The sequence below is a fragment of the Rousettus aegyptiacus genome, unplaced genomic scaffold (assembly GCF_014176215.1).
Source record: "Rousettus aegyptiacus isolate mRouAeg1 unplaced genomic scaffold, mRouAeg1.p scaffold_m13_p_2, whole genome shotgun sequence".
In the NCBI taxonomy this organism is placed as follows: Eukaryota; Metazoa; Chordata; class Mammalia; order Chiroptera; family Pteropodidae; genus Rousettus; species Rousettus aegyptiacus.
In genome coordinates this window covers 96,970,482-96,989,837 of record NW_023416295.1, presented here as the reverse complement: position 1 = coordinate 96,989,837, position 19,356 = coordinate 96,970,482, and the positions used below count along the sequence as shown (strand labels likewise).

The 19,356-nt window shown below is 34.1% G+C and overlaps 1 protein-coding gene across 5 annotated transcripts in view; it reads left to right on the top strand.

The window, feature by feature from the left end:
- Nucleotides 1-19,356, top strand: part of PARP11 (poly(ADP-ribose) polymerase family member 11) — a 44,738-nt gene that overhangs the window by 6,987 nt on the left and 18,395 nt on the right. For 4 of the 5 annotated variants that reach the window (XM_036238002.1, XM_016150152.2, XM_036238001.1 and 1 more), the window contains exon 2: nt 18,825-18,934. The gene's annotated coding sequence lies outside the window, so the exon portion shown is untranslated. Of the gene's footprint in view, nt 1-18,668; nt 18,935-19,356 lie in introns of all 5 variants that reach the window. The other variant, XM_016150154.2, reaches the window with a different exon arrangement.

Genomic DNA, 19,356 nt, shown 5'->3' with positions numbered 1-19,356 from the left:
GGTAGAGCCAAGGAAATAGATTCCCCCATACATCCTCCAGAAAGGAATCAAGTCCTTGATTTTATCTCAGTGGGGTCCATGGAAACTTGTACAGAACCATAAGATAATAAATTTGCATTGTTTAAGTTTGTGGTAATTTGTTCCAGCAACAACTGAAAACATACAGAGGGACATCAGAAAGTGGTTAGAAAACCACTTAAGAAGCTATAGTGTAGTCCAGGGTAGAGATGAAGGTGATTTGAACTAGGTGGATGGTAGTGGAGAAAGAATGATGAATGCCAGGTTTCTGGCACAGGCAGCCAGGAAGGAAATGTTTTCACTGAGATGGAGAGATTGGAAAAGGAAAGAGATGGTGGAGACAAGAGATTGGGGTCTTTTTTAGGTTTAATGGGCCAGGGAGGCATTCAGGTAATAAAGTCAAAAAAGCAATCCGATAGGGGAGTCTGGAGCTCAGGAGAAGGCTAGGCTAGAAATTGCAATTTGGGCCTCAGCCCATAATAGATGGCTTTTAAATCATGAGAGTAGGTGAGATCTCTAGGACAGTGTTTCTCAAACTTCTGTCATCCATTCAGACCATCAGTTTTAAAGAATAAAAATTAATTTTTATTAATAAAATTAATTTTAAAAATTAATGTTTATATTTTCATTGAAAAGGATGAAATTTTTGCAGCCTCTTAATAAAGTATGTAACTGGATGATAGCTTGAGGATGTAGGTTAGACGTGCACTTTGATTTTTTTACCCTACAGTTCTACTAAATTAGGAAACCTCATGTTATAATTATAGGTTGTTAAGATTTGCAACTGGTTTTTGCTGGCTGTCAGGTGTTATTAAATATCAAGATCATACACAAACTGAGAAATTATGGGAAGATTTCTCCCTGAAGACTCTACCTAGTGCTCTATCAGTTGCCAAATTGACACACTTATAATATTAAATAACTGTAGGTATGAATCTTTCAACCAGCCTGATGTTTAAAAGTTAGGAGCAAATGGATTCTTAGTCATTGTTTGATTATTTCAGTCTCTGGAAAGTATCTGTTCATGTTTTGTTGTAACACGTGGGTGTATTCTTTATATATCCACAATAATAAAATTAGTTTCATTCTCTGATGAGTAAGAAACCCATCAGATTCTAGGAAGGAATCATACTCAGTCGTTGAACAATTTACAGAATAGTTTGATGATTGAAAAATCTGGTATCTTTTAATCAGCTCAGGTATTTTGACCTTGAAATAGTAGATTCAGATTATTTTGAGATGCTGAATATATTTCAGCTATACACTTAAGCAGGCTTCCGGAAATCAAGAGTGACTTTTTTTCATATTATTAGCATCATGAAGAAGTTTTGTTTTGTTTTGTTTTGTTTTATGGTGACATTGGTTAATGAAATTTAGTAAGTTTCATGTGTACAATTCAACAGTAAGTCATATATATTTTGCATTGTATGTTCACTGCCCACAGTTAGATTTCTTTCTATCACCACATATTTGACCCCTTTTACCCCATCTATCCCCTGCCCCCCACCTCTGGTAACCACTAGTCCATTGTCCGTGTTAACGAGTCTCTGTTCATCATGTTTGTTTGTTGCTTTTAGGTTTAAATCCCTCATATAAGTAATATCATGTGGTTTTCCACTTTTTCTGTTTGGCTTATTTTGCTTAACATGGTTATCTCAAGGTCCATCCATGTTGTTGCAAATGGCAGTATTTCATCTCTTCTTATATTTGAGTAACATTCTATTGTATATATGTATTGCATCTTCTTTATCCAGTCATCTATTGTAGGACACTTCGGTTGCTTCCATGTCCTGGTCACTGTGAATAATGCTGCTATGAACATCAGTGTGCAAATATCCTTTCAGATATGAGTTTTCAAGTCTTTGGGGCAAATACCCGGTAGAGGGATTACTAGATCATATGGCAGAGCAATTCTTAGTTTTTTTGAGGACCCTCCATACTGTTTTCCATAGTGGCTGTACCAATTTGCAGTCCCACCAACAGTGTATGAGGGTTCCCTTTTCTCCGCATCCTCTCCAACATTTGTTATTACTTGTCCTTTTGATAATAGCTCTTGTAACAGATGTGAAATGGTATCTCATTGTGGTTTTGATTTGCATTTTCCTATTAGCTCATGATATTTAGCATTCTTTCATATATTTCTTGGCCATTTGTATGTATAAATAAATGTTCTTATCCCTCCTTTTAAAAACTTTTATCAACACATTTTTCCTTGACAGCCAGTAAACTTGAGTGGGAAGAGTAATCTTAAAAAATATTGCCATTTTTTCCACAACATCTGTGAGCATATACTCATATTTTCATTGAAAAAGATGAAATTTTTGCAGCCTCTTATAAAGTATGTAACTGGATGATAGCTTGAGTAGTCAAGATTGCTGATATTCAATTTTAATTATTTCCTTCAACACTTAATTACATTTAGGAGGCATATTGTTGATTTATAATTCTTCCACATTTATAACATATTTTAGTAATAAGAGCAACACCTTTTCTTATTATTTGTATAGCTTGCATTCTGTTAGTTTTGAATGTATTGTACCTTTTCAGCCTCTGTCACAGCTCACAAAAGTATTATTGCTAAATGAACACTATCATTCCCTACAATGAAAACTACTCTGAGTTTTCATTGATAAGCAGAAAAAACATTATTGAGTACTTCTAGCTCATTACATCTTATGTATATTATAAGAACTGATTCATATTTTCTCTATAAGTACTTCAATTTTAAAGCAATATATACTAAAACACGCATGTGGTAATAATCAGTCTTCCGTATCATGTGCCATTGATATTATATGAGTTCCAACAGAGTCATTTAATAAAGAAATTTTGTCAATAGTTTGTTTTTTTCCTCAATTGAATTGGGCATTAAATTTGGATCGATAAGCTTCTCAGCAATATGAAGACTTATACCTGTTTTAGCTGAGGAATGCCTCTTTAGTTTTAGTCTCTTCTCTATCCTTAGCAACAAAGCAAATTGATTGTGCTTTGTTTGAAACTGATGTGAAAGTTTACTTAGTTTTACTGAAGATGCTAGAGGATATGAACTGATTAACACAGACTGAATATAATGAGATAGTATAATGAGTTGGTAACTTTAAAGAAAATAACTGGATTTTTATAAAGTCATAATTGATTTTATATTTCAACTCGCAAATATATGTGAACCAAATTCTTTCACTAATTTTTCCTCTGAAAATGTCTATAAACTACTTCATAATTCTTGAGGACTGTGTTTTGAAGATACTAAGAAAGGCTAGAAAGGGGCCAATGACTGAGCCCAGAGAGTTCTAAAAATTACAGGCTGAATAAAAGTCAAGGTTCAAAGGAGATTGAGAATTCATTGGCCAGATATCTAAGATGATCTGGAGAGTATGATTTTATGAAATTCAAGAAAAGAGTAGTTCATGACAGAGGGTAAATTATGTGAAGGAGAGGTTAAGTAAAATGAGGGCTGATAAAAAGTACGTAAGATTCAGCAATGTGAAGCTCGCTGGAGATCCTAGCAAGAGCTTTTTTCTTTTATCTTCCTCCTTCCTCTCTCCCTCTCTCCCTCTCTCCCTCCCTCCCTCCCTCCCTTCCTTCCTTCCTTCCTTCCTTCCTTCCTTCTGTGTGTGTGTGTGAGTGTGTGTGTGTGAGAGAGAAAGAGTGAGCACGTGTGGGCGCTTGCGAGAACAAGAGCAAGAGATGGTAGTGAGATATCAGGCCAGAAGTTAGAAAAGGTAAATTAGAGTGGATTTTAGAGTGCATGGAAAGTGGAGAAATAAACATAGTATATATAGACAGTTATAGACAGTTATAGTTAATAAGCCACCAAAGAAGAGAAAATGGAATCCTAAAGGTATTCAGTCTAAAAGAAGATAGAAAAGATAAAATGGAGAACAAAGAACAGGTGGGGCAAATAAAAAGCAAATAGCAAGATGATAAACCTAAGTGTATCAATAATTATGTCACAATGAATGTTCTAAACACTCCAGTTAGAAGGCAGATTGTCAAATTGTATTGCAAAGCAAAACTCAACTATGAGTTGTCTCCAAGAAACATACTTTGACTATAAAGACAAAATAGTATAAAAATAAATGGAAGGAGATATACAGTGCTAACACTAGTCAAGAGAAGGCTTGAATTGGTATATTCATGTTAAAGTAGATTTCAGAGATAATGATATTATCAGGGTTAAAGAACATCATTTCCTAATGATAAAGAGGTCAGTTAATCAGTAACATTTCTAAACATTTACACACCTAATCATAGAGTTTCAAAATACATGACTTAAAACTAACAGAACTGTAAGGAGCAATAGACAAATCCCATTATACTTGGATATTTTATTTCTCAATAATTGATACAAGATTGACCATATTTTGGGCTATAAAAGAAGTCTCAATAAATTTTAAAGAAACCAAGTCATATAAAGTGTACTATTTGATCAAAATGGAATTAAGTTAAAAATTAATAAAGGAAAGATCTGTAAAATTCCCAAGCACTTGGTAAATAAATAATATACTTTAAAATAACCCACTGGTCAAAGAGATAAAAAAGGGAAAATAGAAAATATGGAAACGACATGTCAAATGTGTGCTATGTTGCTGAAATAATACTTAAAGGGAAATTTATAACTAAATGAATGCCTATATTGGAAAAGAAGAAATATCACAAATCATATCTTCCTCCTTAAGAATCCAAAAAAAAAAAAAAGAAAAAAATAAAACTCAAGCAGAAGCAAGAAAATAAACTTTAGAGTGGAAATCATTGAAATGGAAAATTACAGAAAATCACTGAAACCAAAAGCACTTTTTGGGGGGGAATATCAAAGCAATTAATAAACCTCTATTTAGATAGATGAGAAAAAGTGAATTACCAATTAAGAATGAGAGGTAACATCACTACATATTCTACAAACATTAAAGGATAATAAGGAAATGTTTTGAACAACTTAATGTCAATATGACAACTTAGATGAAATGGGCATGTTGTATCTAAGACATAAACTACCAAGTTACCTCAAGAAGAAATAAGTTACATGAACAGCACAATCTATTAAAGAATTTGAATTTGTAGAAAAAGCCTACCCCACAAAGAAAACTTTAGGCCAAGATGGTTTTACTGGTGAGTTGTAACAAACATTTAAGGGAGAAATAATACTAATTCTGCACAAACTTTCAGAAAATTGAAAAGAAGATAATAGTTCACAACTCATTCTATGAAGCTGTTTTTGCCCTGATGCCAAAACACGTCGAAGACATTACAGGAAAAAACTACAGACTAATATCCCTGTTGAACATAGATGCAAAAATTCTAAAAATTTTAGAATCGAGTAAAACAATATATAAGAAGGTAAATGTATCATTATCAAATGGTGTTTATCTCCAAAATGCAAGGTTGTTTTAATGCTTGAACAGCAGTCAATGTATTTCACCATATAAACAAACTAAAATGAAAAACTATATGATCATTCCAATGTATACAGAAAAACATTTGACAAAATCCGCGATAAAGACTCAGCCCTCTAAGAATGGAAGAGAACTTGCTCTACTCCATAAAGGATGTGTAGGAAAGGGTTAAACCCTGCACATTCTAAAGAAAGACCTATTTCTGTGACTGTTCTTTGCCCAGCTCCAGGGGACTGAGCTCTTGGAATCTGTTGTCTAATGAGTGGATTTGCATGCCTGAGACCTTGAGCCATGCTATACCAGTTCGTCCAGATAGTTTATACTAACAGTGTGATTTATGATGAATACCTGGTTTTTTTTTCTGGAGGTCTGGGACTTTAGCAGCTGAGGTTAGTCACACAGGTGCTATATGCGTCTCAACAATATCATGACTAACTCCCAATACAAACCCTGCACACCTAGGTTCAGGTGAGCATTCCTGGTTGTCAACACTTTGCACTGGTTGTCATATATGGTTGCTGGAAGAATTAAGTATATCTTGTGTAAATCTACTGGGAGGAGACACTTGGAAGCTTGTACATGTTTTCCTCCAACTTCACCCCATGTACTTTTTCTCTTTGCTTATTTCATTTTGTATACTTTTACTGTAATAAACTGTAACCATGAGTAGAACTTCTGAATCCTGTAAGTCTCTTGTGAGCCTGAGGGGTGATCTGGGGACCTCTGACCCAAGGGGCATCTATAAAAACCCTATATCTAACATCAAACTTAATAATGAAAGACTGAGTACTTTCTCCCTAATACTAGGAGCAAGGAAATGATGCCCATTTTTTTAAGATTGTACTGGAGGTTATATCTAGTGCACTAGGAAGTAAAGTATATCTATATCTATATCTAGATACAGACGATCTAGATATAGATATATAGATTTCTATATAGAAAATCAGATGGAATCTCCAAAAATCTCATAGCACTTATTAGTAAGGTTGCTGGATACAGGATGCATATACAAAAATCAGTGTATCTCTATGTACTAGCAACATTAAGTCAGAAATTGAAATTTAAAATGTAATTTTATTTACAATAGTACAAGGAATATGAAATACTTAGGCATGAATGATGTGTAAGATAAACACTTCTTCAACAAATACTTGAATAATTGAATGTTCATAGGCAAAAAAAAACTTTGATATATACTTCGTACCACATATATATGCAAATTAAAAATGGATCATAGACCTAAATACAGCTATAAATTCTGTAAATTGCTGAAGAAAGCATAGGAGAAAACTATAAAATTTTAGACAAAAACAGGAGAAAAATCTTGATTAGGCAATGATTTCTTAGATATGACCACAATCATGATCCATAAAAGAAACTGATAAATTGGACTTTATCAAAATTAAAAACTTACTGTTTAAAACACTGTTAGGAGAATGAAAAACTAAGGCAAACTGGAGACAATTTTTGTAAAGCATATATCTGAAAAAGGACTTGTACATAGATATAATAAGAAACAAATCTTTTACCTCCCTAGTTAATTTCATTCCTAGGTCTTGTATTGTTTTCGATATAATTGTAAATGGGATTGTTTTCTTAATTTCTCTGTCTGAAAGTTCATCATTGGTGTATAAAAATGCAACTGACTTCTCAATATTAATTTTGTATCCTGCTACTTTACTGAATTCATTGATCAGTTCTAACAGCTTTTTTGGTGGAATCTGTAGGGTTTTCTATATATAGTATCATGTCAATGGCAAATAATGAGAGTTTTACTTCTTCCTTTCCAATTTGGATACCTTTTATTTCTCTTTCTTGTCTTATTGCTGTGACTAAGACTTCCAATACGATGTTGAAGAGGAGTGGTGAAAGTGGACATCCTTGTCTTATTCCTGATCTTAAGGAAAATGCTTTTAGCCTTTCCCCATTGAGTATGTTAGCTGCAGGTTTGTTATATGTAGCTTTTATTATGTTGCGGTATCTTCCCTCTATTCCTACTTTGCTGAGAGTTTTTATAATAAATGGATGCTAGATTTTTTCAGACGCTTTTTCTGCATCTGTCGATATGATCATATGGTTTTTGTCTTTCGATTTGTTACTGCGGCGTATCACATTAATTGATTTGTGGATATTGTACCATCCTTGCATCCCAGGAATAAATCCAACTTGGTATTGGTGTATGATATTTTTAATATATTGCTGAATTTGGTTTGCTAATATTTTGTTGAGAATTTTTGCATCAGTGTTCATAAGAGATATTGGCCTACAGCTTTCTTTTTTGTAATGTCTTTGGTTTTGGAATCAAAGTAATGGTGGCCTCATAAAGGACTTAAGGAGACTTCCCTCTTCTTGAATTTTTTGAATAGTTTGAGAATTGGTATTAATTCTTCTTTGCATGTTTGGTAAAATTCGCCTGTGAAGCCATCTGATCCAGAACTTTTGTTTTTTGGGAGGAGGAATTAACTCTTAATACATGCAATAGCATGGGATGAATCCCAAAATAATCATGCTGACTGAAAGAAGCCAGACCAAAAAAGGTACATACTATATAATTCCATGTATGTAAATCTTTAGAAAAGGCAAGTTAATCTGTAGTGATGTAAGGCAGTTTAGTGTTTGCCTGGATGTAGGGGTGGGGGCCTGAAGAAACTTTTGGGAGTTATAGATATGTTCATCATCTTGATTATGGTGATGGTTTCATGAGTGTATACATTTGTCAAAACATCAAATCATACATTTTTAAGTATATGCAGTTTACCGTTGGTCAGTAATACCTCTATAAAGCTTTTTAAAAAGATACGTATTGTTTTCTAATACAAAGTCTAGAAAGTAAAACTTTGCAAAATCCATCACGGTGTTTGATACTAAGTAAAAGATACTGTGGTCCAAAGTGGAGACACCTTCTTGGCAGAATAAGGGTAGATGAGAGAACTTATGAGATTTGACCCTTATGCTTTCCTAGAGACTTTACCTATCATCCTTATTTTTAATACATAAAGAAAGCCTTTCATGTAATTTATCCATAATTTCTTACGAATTTTCTTTTCATCCACTATCTCTGTTCAGTCTTTTTACCTCTTCAAGAGTCTATTGTTTCCTTCAGAATCTTTGCCTTTGAAGCTTCTTTTCAGATTTGTTATCATTTTTTACTTGGCTGTAAGGGTCCAATCCTTTGTTTCTTAGCTTTTAAAAGGAATAGTTTTATTTAGATGTAATGCATACCACATAGTTCGCCCACTTAAAGTGTGTGATTCAATATTTCTGTTAGTAGATTCACAGGGTTTTGCAGCCGTTACCACAATTTAATGTTAGAACATTTTCATTACCCAAAACGCAACTCCTACTCATTAACAGTCCTTCCACCTCCTTGCAGGCCCTAAATAATCACTAATGTACTTTCTGTTTTTATAGTTTTGCCTGGTTTGTGCATTTCAGTGGAATCATCTAGTATGTGGTCTTTTACATCTTGCACCTTTCACTTAGAAAAAATGTTTTTAAAGTTGACTCATGTAGTATTAATGCTTCATTCATTTTTAAGGCTGAATAATATTCCATTATATATAAGGACCATATTTTTTCCCACTTTTCGGATATTGTGAATAATTCTATGAATATTTGTATACATATTTTAGTGTGAATGTATAGTTTTTTCTCATCTTGGATATATACCTAAGGTGGTATATATTAACTCTATGTTTAACTTTTTGAAGAACTGCAAACTTCTCTAAAGTAGCTGCACCATTTTACATTCCCATCAGTAGATATCTTACAGTGTGTGAAGGTTCCAATTTCTCCATGTTCTCAAGTACACTTGTTATTTTCTGTCTTTTTGATTATGGACATCCTAGTAAGTGTGAAATGGTATCTCATTGTGATTTTGATGTGCATTCCCTGATGACTGATGGTATTGAGCATGTTTTTCAAGTGCTTATTGGTAATTTGTATGTCTTCTTTAGGGAAATCTCTATTTAAATATTTTGTTCATTTTTAAATCATAGTATGTGCCTATTTTTAATTGAGTTGTAAATATTCTTTATTCTGGGAACAAGTCCTTTTTCATATATGTGATTTGCAAATATTCTCTCCCTTTTGTGGATTGTCTTTTCACTTTCTTTAAGGTATCATTTGTAGTACAAAAGATTTAAATTTTGATGTAGTCTACTTGTTTTTTCTTTTGTTGCTTGCATTTTTGGGGTCATGTCTAAGAAACCACTGCCTAACTAAAGCTCACAAAGATTTTTATGCATGATATAAGTTAAGTAGGGGTCCATTGTAATTCTTTTGGATAGGCATATTTAGTTGCCTGAAAACTATTTGTTGAAAAGACTGTTCTTTCCTCCATTGAATTGACGTAGCACCTTTGTTGTAAATCCATTGACCATAGATGGAAGGGTATATTTCTAGACCCTCAGTATTGTTTCCTTGATCTATATGACTGTCCTCAGGCCATTCCTACACTTTCTTGTTTTCTGTAGCTTTGTATTGTTAGAAATTCGAAAGTATAAATCGCCCAAATGTGTTCTTTTTCAAGATTGCTTGGCTATTCTGGGGCCTTTGCATTTCCATATAAAATATAGGATCATCTTGTCAATTTTAGCAGAGCAGAAGGAATTTTGTTAGGTATTGCACTGAATTCATAGATCAGTTTGGGAGGTCTTGTCATCTTAATATTATGTCTTCTGATCTGTGGGATGTCTTTTTATTTACTTGGATTTTCTCTAATTTCTTTCAACAGTGTTATTAAGTTTTCAGTGTATACATATTATACATATTTTGTTAAACTTACACTTAAGTATTCTATTCTTTTTTATAATTAATTAATATTTTATGCTGACATTGGTAAATGAAATCCAGTAAGTTTCAGCTATACATTTTAACAGTAAGGCATATATGTATTTACACTGTGTGTTCACCTCCCATAGTTAGATTTCTTTCTTAAACCATATATTTGACACCCCTTACCCCATTTCCCTCCCTGCTGCCCCTCTCCCTTAGCTCCTGGTAACCACTAGTCTATTGTCCATGTCCATGAGTCTCTGTCCTGTACATTTGTTGCATTTAGGTTTATATCCCACATATAAGTGATATCATGTGATTTTCAATTTTTTCTGTCTGGCTTATTTCGCTTAGCATGATTATCTCAAGGTCCATCTACTTTGTTGCAATGGAGGTATTTTAGTTCTTCTTATGCCTAGTAATATTCCATTGTATATAAGTACCACAGCTTCTTTAGCCAATCATCTATTGTAGGACACTTTGGTTGCTTCCATGTCCTAGCCACTGTGAAAAAAGCTGCTACGAACATTGGTGTGCAAATACCTTTTCGGATATGAGTTTTCAAGTCTTTGGGGCAAATACCCAGTAGAGGGATTGTAGGATCATATGGTAGATCAATTCTTAGTTTTTTGAGGAACCTCCATACTGTTTTCCATAGTAGCTGGACCAGTTTTCAGTCCCACCAGCAGCGTATGAGGGGTCCTTTTTCTCCGCATCCTCTCCAACCCTTTTTATTACTTGTCCCGTTGATGATAGATATTCTGATGGGTGTGAGATCGTATCTCATTGTGGCTTTAATTTGCATTTCCCTAAAAGCTAGCGATGTTGAGCATCTTTTCATATATTTGTTGGCTGTTTGTGTGTCCTCTAGGGAGAGGTGTCTGTTCAGGTCCTCTGCCCCATTTTTTGATTGGATTATTTGTTTTTTGTTGTTATTGAGTTGTATATGTTCTTTGTGTATTTTGGAAATTAGGCCCTTATTGGAGGTGTTGCTTGCAAATATATTTTCCCATTCAGATGATTGTCTCTTTACCTTGCTGACAATTTGTTTTCCTGAGCGGAAGCTTTTTAGTTTATTTTAGTCCCATTCATTTATTTTTGCTTTTACTTCCCTTGCTGTTGAGGTCAAATTCATTCTTTAAGTCCAAGCTCTTTGAGTTTAGTTCCTATGTTTTCTTCTATGCATTTTACTGATTCCAGTTTTATATTCAGGTTCTTAATCCATTTTGAGTTAATTTTGGTGTGTGGTGATAGACAACAGTCTAGTTTCATTCTTTTGCAGGTGGCTTTCCAGTTTTTCTAGCACCATTTATCGAAAAGGCTTTCCTTTCTCTTCTGTATGTTTTTGGCTTTTTTTGTCAAAAATTATTTGCCCATATAAATATGGGTTTACTTCTGCTCTCTCAATTCTGTCCCACTGTTCCGTGTGTTTGTGTTGCTGCCAATACCATACCATTTTGATTAGTGTCACTTTGTAGTATAATTTGAAGTTGAGTAAAGTGATGCCTCTAGCTTTGTTCTTTTTTCCTTAGGATGGCGTTGGCAATTCTGGGTCTTTTGTGCTTCCATACAAATATGATGAATTTTTGTTCTATTTCTTTAAAAAAATGCTGACGGAATTTTGATGGGGATTGCGTTAATTCTGTACAATGCTTTAGGTAATAAAGTCATTTTAATGATACTGATTCTTCCAATCCAAGAACATGGAATGTCTTTCCATTTCTTTGTATCTTCTTCAGTTTCTTTTAATAGGGTCTTATAGATTTCTTATATAGGGCCTTCACATGTTTCATTAGATTATTCCTAGGTATTTTATTCTTTTTGTTGCAATTGCAAAAGGAATTATTTTTTCCACTTCTTTTTCTGACACTTCATTATTAGAGTATAGGAATGCTGTGGATTTTTAAACATTGATTTTGTATCCAGAAACTTTGCTGTATTTGCTTACTGTTTCTAGTAGTGTTCTTGTGGAGTCTTTAGGGTTTTCTATATAGAGAATCATGTCATCTGTAATTAGTGACAGTTCGACTTCTTTGTTTCCTATTTGGATGCCTTTTATATCTTTCTCTTGCCTGATTGCATTCACGAGGACCTCCAATGTTATATTGAATAACAGTGGTGATATTGCCAGCCTTGTTCCTGATCTTAGAGGGAAAGTTTTTAGTTGTTCACCATTAAGTATAATGTTGACTGAGGGTTTGTCATATGTGGTCTTTATTATGTTAAGTTACTTCTATACCAATTTTGTTAAGTGTTTTGATCATAAAATGGATGCCGTATCTTGTCGAAAGCTTTTCTGCATCTGTTGATATGATCACATAATTCTTATTTTTAAATTTGTTTATGTGCTATATCACATTAATCGATTTGCATATGTTGAGCTATCCTTGTGCCTCTGGGATGAAGCCCACTCAATCATGATAATCTTTTTAGTATGTTACTGTATTCGGTTCATTAGTACGTTATTTAGGATTTTTGCATCTGTGTTCAGTCTGTAGTTTTCTTTTTTTGTGTTCTCTTTAGCAGGTTTTGGTATCAGGGTAATATTGGCCTCATAAAGTGAGTTAGGAGGTATTGCCTCCTCTTCGATTTTTTGGAAGAGTTTGAGGAAAATAGGTATTATTCTTTGAATGTTTGGTAGAATTCACTGGTGAAGCCATCTGATCCTGGACTTTTACTTTTTGGTAGGTTTTTGATGATTGTCTCAATTTTCATACTGCCGATTGGTCTATTTAGATTTTCCAGATCTTCTTGATTTAGTCTAGGAAGACTGTATTTTTCTAAGGAATGGTCCATTTCTTCTAGGTTATTAAATTTGTTATTATATACTTTTTCATAGTATTCTTGCATGATCCTTTGTATTTCTGCGATGTCAGTAGTAATTTCCCCTCTTTCATCCCTGATTTTGTTTATTTGTGTCCTTTCTCTTTTTTCTTTAGTGAGTCTAGGCAGGAGTTTGTCAATTTTATTAACCTTCTCAAAGAACCAGGCTCTTTATTGCATTTATTTTATCTCTTTTTTTTTGTTTGTTTTCAATTTTATTTATTTCTACTCTAATTTCGATGATTTCTTTCCTTCTGCTGACTTTAGGCTTCATTTGTTCTTCCTTTTCTAGTTTTTAAAGATGAAGCATTAGGTTGTTTATTTGGGCTCGTTCCTGTTTTTAGAGATAGGCATGTAATGATATGAACTTTCCTCTTATGACTCCTTTTGCCGTGTCCCAAAAGTTTTGGTACGTTGTACTATTGTTATCATTCATTTCTATATATCTCTTGATCTCTCTTTTTATTTCTTCCTGTACCCAGTTATTCTTCAGTAGCATGTTGTTTAAACTCCATGTATTTGTGGTTCTTCCTGATTTCTTTTTGCAGTTGATCTCTAGTTTCAAAGCATTATGATCAGAGAATACGGTTGTTATGGTTTTAACCCTCATATTTGTTGAGGCTATTTCTGTATCCCAATATATGGTCGATTCTTGATAATGTTCCATGTGTCCTAGAGAAGAATGTATAAACAGCTGTTTGGGGATGGAAGGCTCTGTATATGTCAGTTATATCCATTTGGTCTAATGGTCATTTAAAGGTGTTATTTCCTTTATTGATTTTCTGTTTGGATGATCTGTCCATATCTGACAGGGGGGTATTTTGGTCCGCTACTGCGATAGTGTTTTGGTCTGTTTCTCCCTTGAGGTCTGTTAGTAATTGTTTTATATATTTTGGGGCTCCCTGATTGGGTGCATAGATGTTAGCGTTATGTCTTCTTGATGCATGATTCCCTTTATCATTATGAAGTGTCCCTCAGTATCTTTCTTTACCATTTTATTTTGAAGTCTATTTCATCCAATATTAGTACCACTACTCCCGCTTTCTCTGAATGTCATTTGCTTGAACTATCATTTTCCACCCTTTCACTTTGAGTCTATATTTGTCTTTGGAACTGAGATGTGTCTCCTGGAGGCAGCATATGGTTGGGTTTTGTTTTTTGATCCATTCTGCAACTCTGCGCCTTTTTATTGGTGAGTTAAGTCCATTAACATATAGGGTGATTATTGAAATGTGAGGTCTTATAGCCATTTTATCTTTTGCTTTCTGGTAGCTCGGTGTTTCCATTGCTTCCTTGTCCTTATGTTTCTGTTTTTTTTTTTTTTTTTTTTTCCTTTATTTTTATTTTGGTTGACCTTTGTGGGTTTTCTCTTTGGTCCTTCTTGTTTTATGTTGTATACTTCAGTTCTGAACCTTTGGCAAGTGGTTACCATTATGAGTATGTAAGGATAGTTATATATATATTCATCCATTTTCTTCTGCGCATGCATTATCTCTATTCCTCTTTGTGTATTTGGATCTTTTGATCCTCCCTTTTTCAGTCATTGTTGTCACAATTTGTCCCTGTGTATGCTGAATGTTCATTACTATCTTGCTATGGCAAAGCTCTTATTGTTTAAGCTTCTAATGCCCTGTTCTTAGTAAGGATTGGACTCCTCTGCTTCTATTAGCCTGCTAGTCACCTTACTCCTAATTATGTATATTTTGTCATTTTGTTTTAGATGAGCTGACCATTTTAGTATTTCCTGTAATGCAGGCCTCATAGTGGAGAATTCCCTCAATTTTTGTGTGTTTGGAAAGGTCCTTATTTCTCCTTCATATCTAAAGAAGAGCTTAGTTGGATACATTATTCTAGGCTAGTAGTTCCTTTCATTTAATAGTTTGAATATTTGATTCCATACCTTTCTGGCTTGTAAGGTCTGCGCTGAGTAGTCTGATGGTAATCTACTGGGTTTTCCTTTATAAATTACTGTTTTCGTCTCCCTCACTGCCCTGAGCATTCTGTCTTTGTTGTTGATTTTTGATAATTTTAACACAGTGTGTCTTGGTGAAGGCCTTTTTGGACTGAGATAATTGAGTGTTCTGTTGACTTCTTGAATTCCAGGCTCCAGCTCATTCCTTAGATTTGGGAAATTCTCATGCACTGTTTGTCTGAAAATGCTTTCCAGTCTCTACTCCTTTTCCTCACCTTCACTAATGCCCATTATTCTTGTGTTTCCTCTCCTGATGGTATCATCTAGTTGTTGTATTTCCCTTTCATTATTTTTCATTATTCAGTTTCTCTCTTATTTCAATTTATTTCTAGATTTCTGTCTTCGATATTACTGATCTTTTCCTCCATTTGTTTGACTCTGTTTCCCAAGCTTGCTATTTCATTTTTCAATTCTTGCAGTGTGTTATTTAACTCCAGAAGTTCTATTCGGTTCTTTTTAAGGGTTTCAATCTCCTTGCTAAAGAACTCATTCTGCTCATCTAGTGGTTTTTTCAATTCCCGAAATTGTTGATATGATTCCTTTCGGATCTCACTGAGGTTTTCAGAAGTCCCATCTTGAATTCTGTCATTTAAGTCACATCTTTCTATGTCTATAAGCTTATTTTCTGGAGATTTTTCTCTTTCTTTCTGAGATGCCTTGTCACCTCGATTGTTCATGGTGTTTAATGGACTATTTCTCCACCTAGGCATTAATGGAAGTATATTTTACTTTTTTTCCAGAAAGAAGATTTATATTTATATAAAGGTCTCTCTAGCTTATTGCAAAGAAGGTATTTTTCTTTTAGTTTCCAGTAGGCGGCATCTAAACCTCTTGGATCCCTGCTTTATATAAAGCCTTATTAATACCTTTTATTTTCTTATAGATATTTAATCACGCTTGCTACCCTCAGTCTCAGTCCCTGTCATTGTTAGCGACAGTGTTGGTAGCGTTTGCTCAGATTCCCCTGGGGCTCCGTGGTGTTTGGTCAGAAGGTATCGGAGGAGGAGCCCTCTGGGTTGGGGGATGGGGGCTGCAGCTCAGCCTCAGTTTTGCAACCGCGGCTGATAAAAATCAACTATTGTTTTTCTGCCATCCCACTTCTCTGCTTTCTGCCCTGATGACTGGGCCCTGCCGCCCACTGCAGGGAGCTCACAGCTTTCTCAGGCAGGGCTGTTCAGGGAACTCATTGCTCCTTCTCCCCTCCCCCCGCTCATACAGGTAGCTCCGGTGGCTGCGAGAGGCAGCTTCTTTGTTTCTCCCAGCCCACCACCGACGCTCAGGGTTCTGGCCTGTGGTAGCTCTTATGCGCAGATCCCACACACAGACCTGCCGGTATGCAGTTTGGGTGGTTTTTTTTTTTTTTTTGAGTTTTAGATGTTCAGCTTATTTTTTTTTTCAAGGGGAGAGATCTGGGGACGTCTCTCACTCCGCCATGTTTCTGACTTCAACCTTATTTTAGTTTGAGCGACAACACAGGACCGAAGACAGCTGCTGCATATTCCACCACGAGCCCTAAAAGCAGGGGAAGGTATCCCGGTTTCTAAGTATTGTATTCTCTTTGGCGCTATTGTAAATGGAATTGTTTTCTTAGTTTATTTTTGGGATGTTCATTATTAATGTATAGGAATATAATCGAGTTTCATATATTCATCTTTTATCTTGAAACTTGCAGAACTCTTTAGTTATAATAGTTCTTTAGTAGATTCTTTAGTGAGAACAGACATCCTCATCTTGTTTCCATAAAGCATTCAGTCTTCCAACAGTAGGTGTGATGTTAGCTGTGCAGTTTTTGTAGATGTTCTTTAGCAAGTTGAGAAAGTTCCCTTCTGTTCTAGTTTGTTGACCATTTTTGTCATGAAAAAGTATTGGATTTTGTCAAATTTTTTCATTGTGTACTATAATGATTGTATTTTTCAAATTTTATTCATGTGGTGTATTACATTAATTAATGATTTGTATGCTAAACCAACCTTTCATTTCTAGGAAAAGTATCATTTGGTCATGGTGTATACAAGTTTTTATGTTCCTGGATTCAGTTTGCCAGTATTTTGATGAAGACTTTTTTCTTCTATATTCATAGGGGACACTGCTCTCTTGTTTTCTCTTCTTGTGATGTCTTTTTCTGTTTTTGCTTTTGTTTTGTTTTGTTTTTAATTTGTTTTAATCTGGATTCATACTGTCAGCCCCAAAGCATGTGTTGAGAAGTATTCCTTCTTTCATTTTCTACAAGACTTTATGAAGCATTGGTATTTGTTTCTCATTAAATAATTGGTAGATTTTTACCAATGAAACCACCTGGGACTAGACTCTTCTTTGTGGAAAGTTTTAAATTACTAACTTGATCTTGTTATTTATTATAGAATTATTCAGGTTTTCTATTCTTGACTCAGTTTAATCATTTGTGTTTATCTGGATATTTGCTCATTTTATCTAAGTTCTTAAAATTCTTGTGATACAGTTGTTTATATTATTCCCTTATAATCTTTTTTATTTTCTTCAGATTAGTACTCATGTTTCCTTTATGATTTCTTGTTAGTAATTTGAGTCTTCTCTTTTTTTTGTCAGTCTACTTAAAAGTTTGTCAATTTTGTTTTTCTTTTCAAATAAACCAACTTTTGGTCTTGTTGATTTTTCTCTATTTTCTTGTCTCTACTTGATTTTTTCCCTTCCCTTTTTTATTTTCTTTCTGCTGGTTTTGAGTATAGTTGCTCTTCTCTTTCTAGTTATTTAAGGTAGATTGTTAGTTTTTGATTTTGAGATTTTTCTTTTTTTAATATAGGCATTTATAACTATAAATTTTCTTCTGAGCACTGCTTTAGCTGCATCTTATAAGTTTTGATATATTGTGTTTTAATTTTGATTCCTCTCAGCATATTTTTTTACTTTCCCTTGGGATTTAATTTTTGACCCATTGGTTATTTAGTAATGTGTGTAATTTCACATATTTATGAATTTCAAATATTCTATTGTTGATTTGCAATTCCATTTTAGTTAGAAAATATACTTTGTATGGTTTCATTCTTTTTCAATGTACTGAAACTTGTTTTATGGCATAACATACCGTAATGTTTCATAGTTGACTACAATCACAGGAGAGTTGTTGGCTCTCCCTGGCTCTCTATGTTAAATTTCTGGGTTCTCTGCCATTCTGCATGTATCAGAGCTTTGGGCCTCTCATTAATTGTTTTTCATCGTTTTTTGTTTGTTTGTTTGTTTTGTTTTGTTTTTTTGTAAGGCTCTTAGGCATGAGATTCTCTGCTTTCTGTTTCAAATAAAATCAACCCCCTCAGGTGGAGATGTAGAGCTCTTTGTCCTTTATAGCATGCATGCCTTTCCCCTGCAATAGAATCCCTGGAGCTGGGGCTGGTGACCAACTTTTCTCAGAGTGACACCCCAAATATTTATCTTAACTATTTCCTTAAAACTTATCCTTCCAATTTTTCTGGTTATTTTCAGAAGAAAAAATGAATTTAGGTCACTCTTGCTTTCTTTCTCTCACAGCAAAATGGCCACATGACATGAACAACAATAGAAGGAAGAAGCAGGAGTTGTGAATAGTTAACCTGTATAACTGATTTTAAATTTTAAATTATTGACTTTAGTATCTAGTTGACATATGTAAGGTAAATAATAGGTCCTAAAACTGAAGCTCTTGATCATATGGTGTTCTATTTTTTATTTCCTAGCCAGTCAACTTCAAAATATGAAGGAAAAATTCAGAAAATAATCATAAAGCAATTTTAAAACATGAAGGAAAAATCCAGAAAATAATCATAAACCATTCCTTGGAGAGAGTTTCAAAACATGAACATAAAATAACAAGCCCCCTTCATTGTGCTCAGGTGCTGTACTTGGTACTTTACTGCATTGTCTCATTCACTCCTAACTGCAAACCAATGAGGAAGGAGCCTTTGCCCTTCGATTTTGAAGAGGAAACTCTGGCCTAGGCAAGGTAATAGAATCTTATTCAAGGTTACACAGCTTCTGGAAACAGGATGGACATTTTAAATAATGAAATTAAAAGTAAATATTTTCTAAATGGTTCAAGTAGTATATATTCTTTGTACAAAAAAAGAAAAATAAAGAACTTTATAGAAAGTCAGATTTTCAGTGATTAACCCAGAAGGAAAGGTGAGAACATACCAGGAATGAAAGTGATGGTCAAAAAGCTCTTTAGCTTTATCTTGAATGTTTTGATATTTTGCAAAGATCATGTTTTCATATATTAGTTGTATAAGTTAAAATAGTGATTAAAAAAGAAACCTTTTTTTCTGTCCACATTAAAGAATGAGGACAGAAAGCCACATTCCAGATAAAGTTTTATCTTTTTGGCTAACTCCTTTGCCCCTTTTCTCGTGACCTCCTCTTCATCAT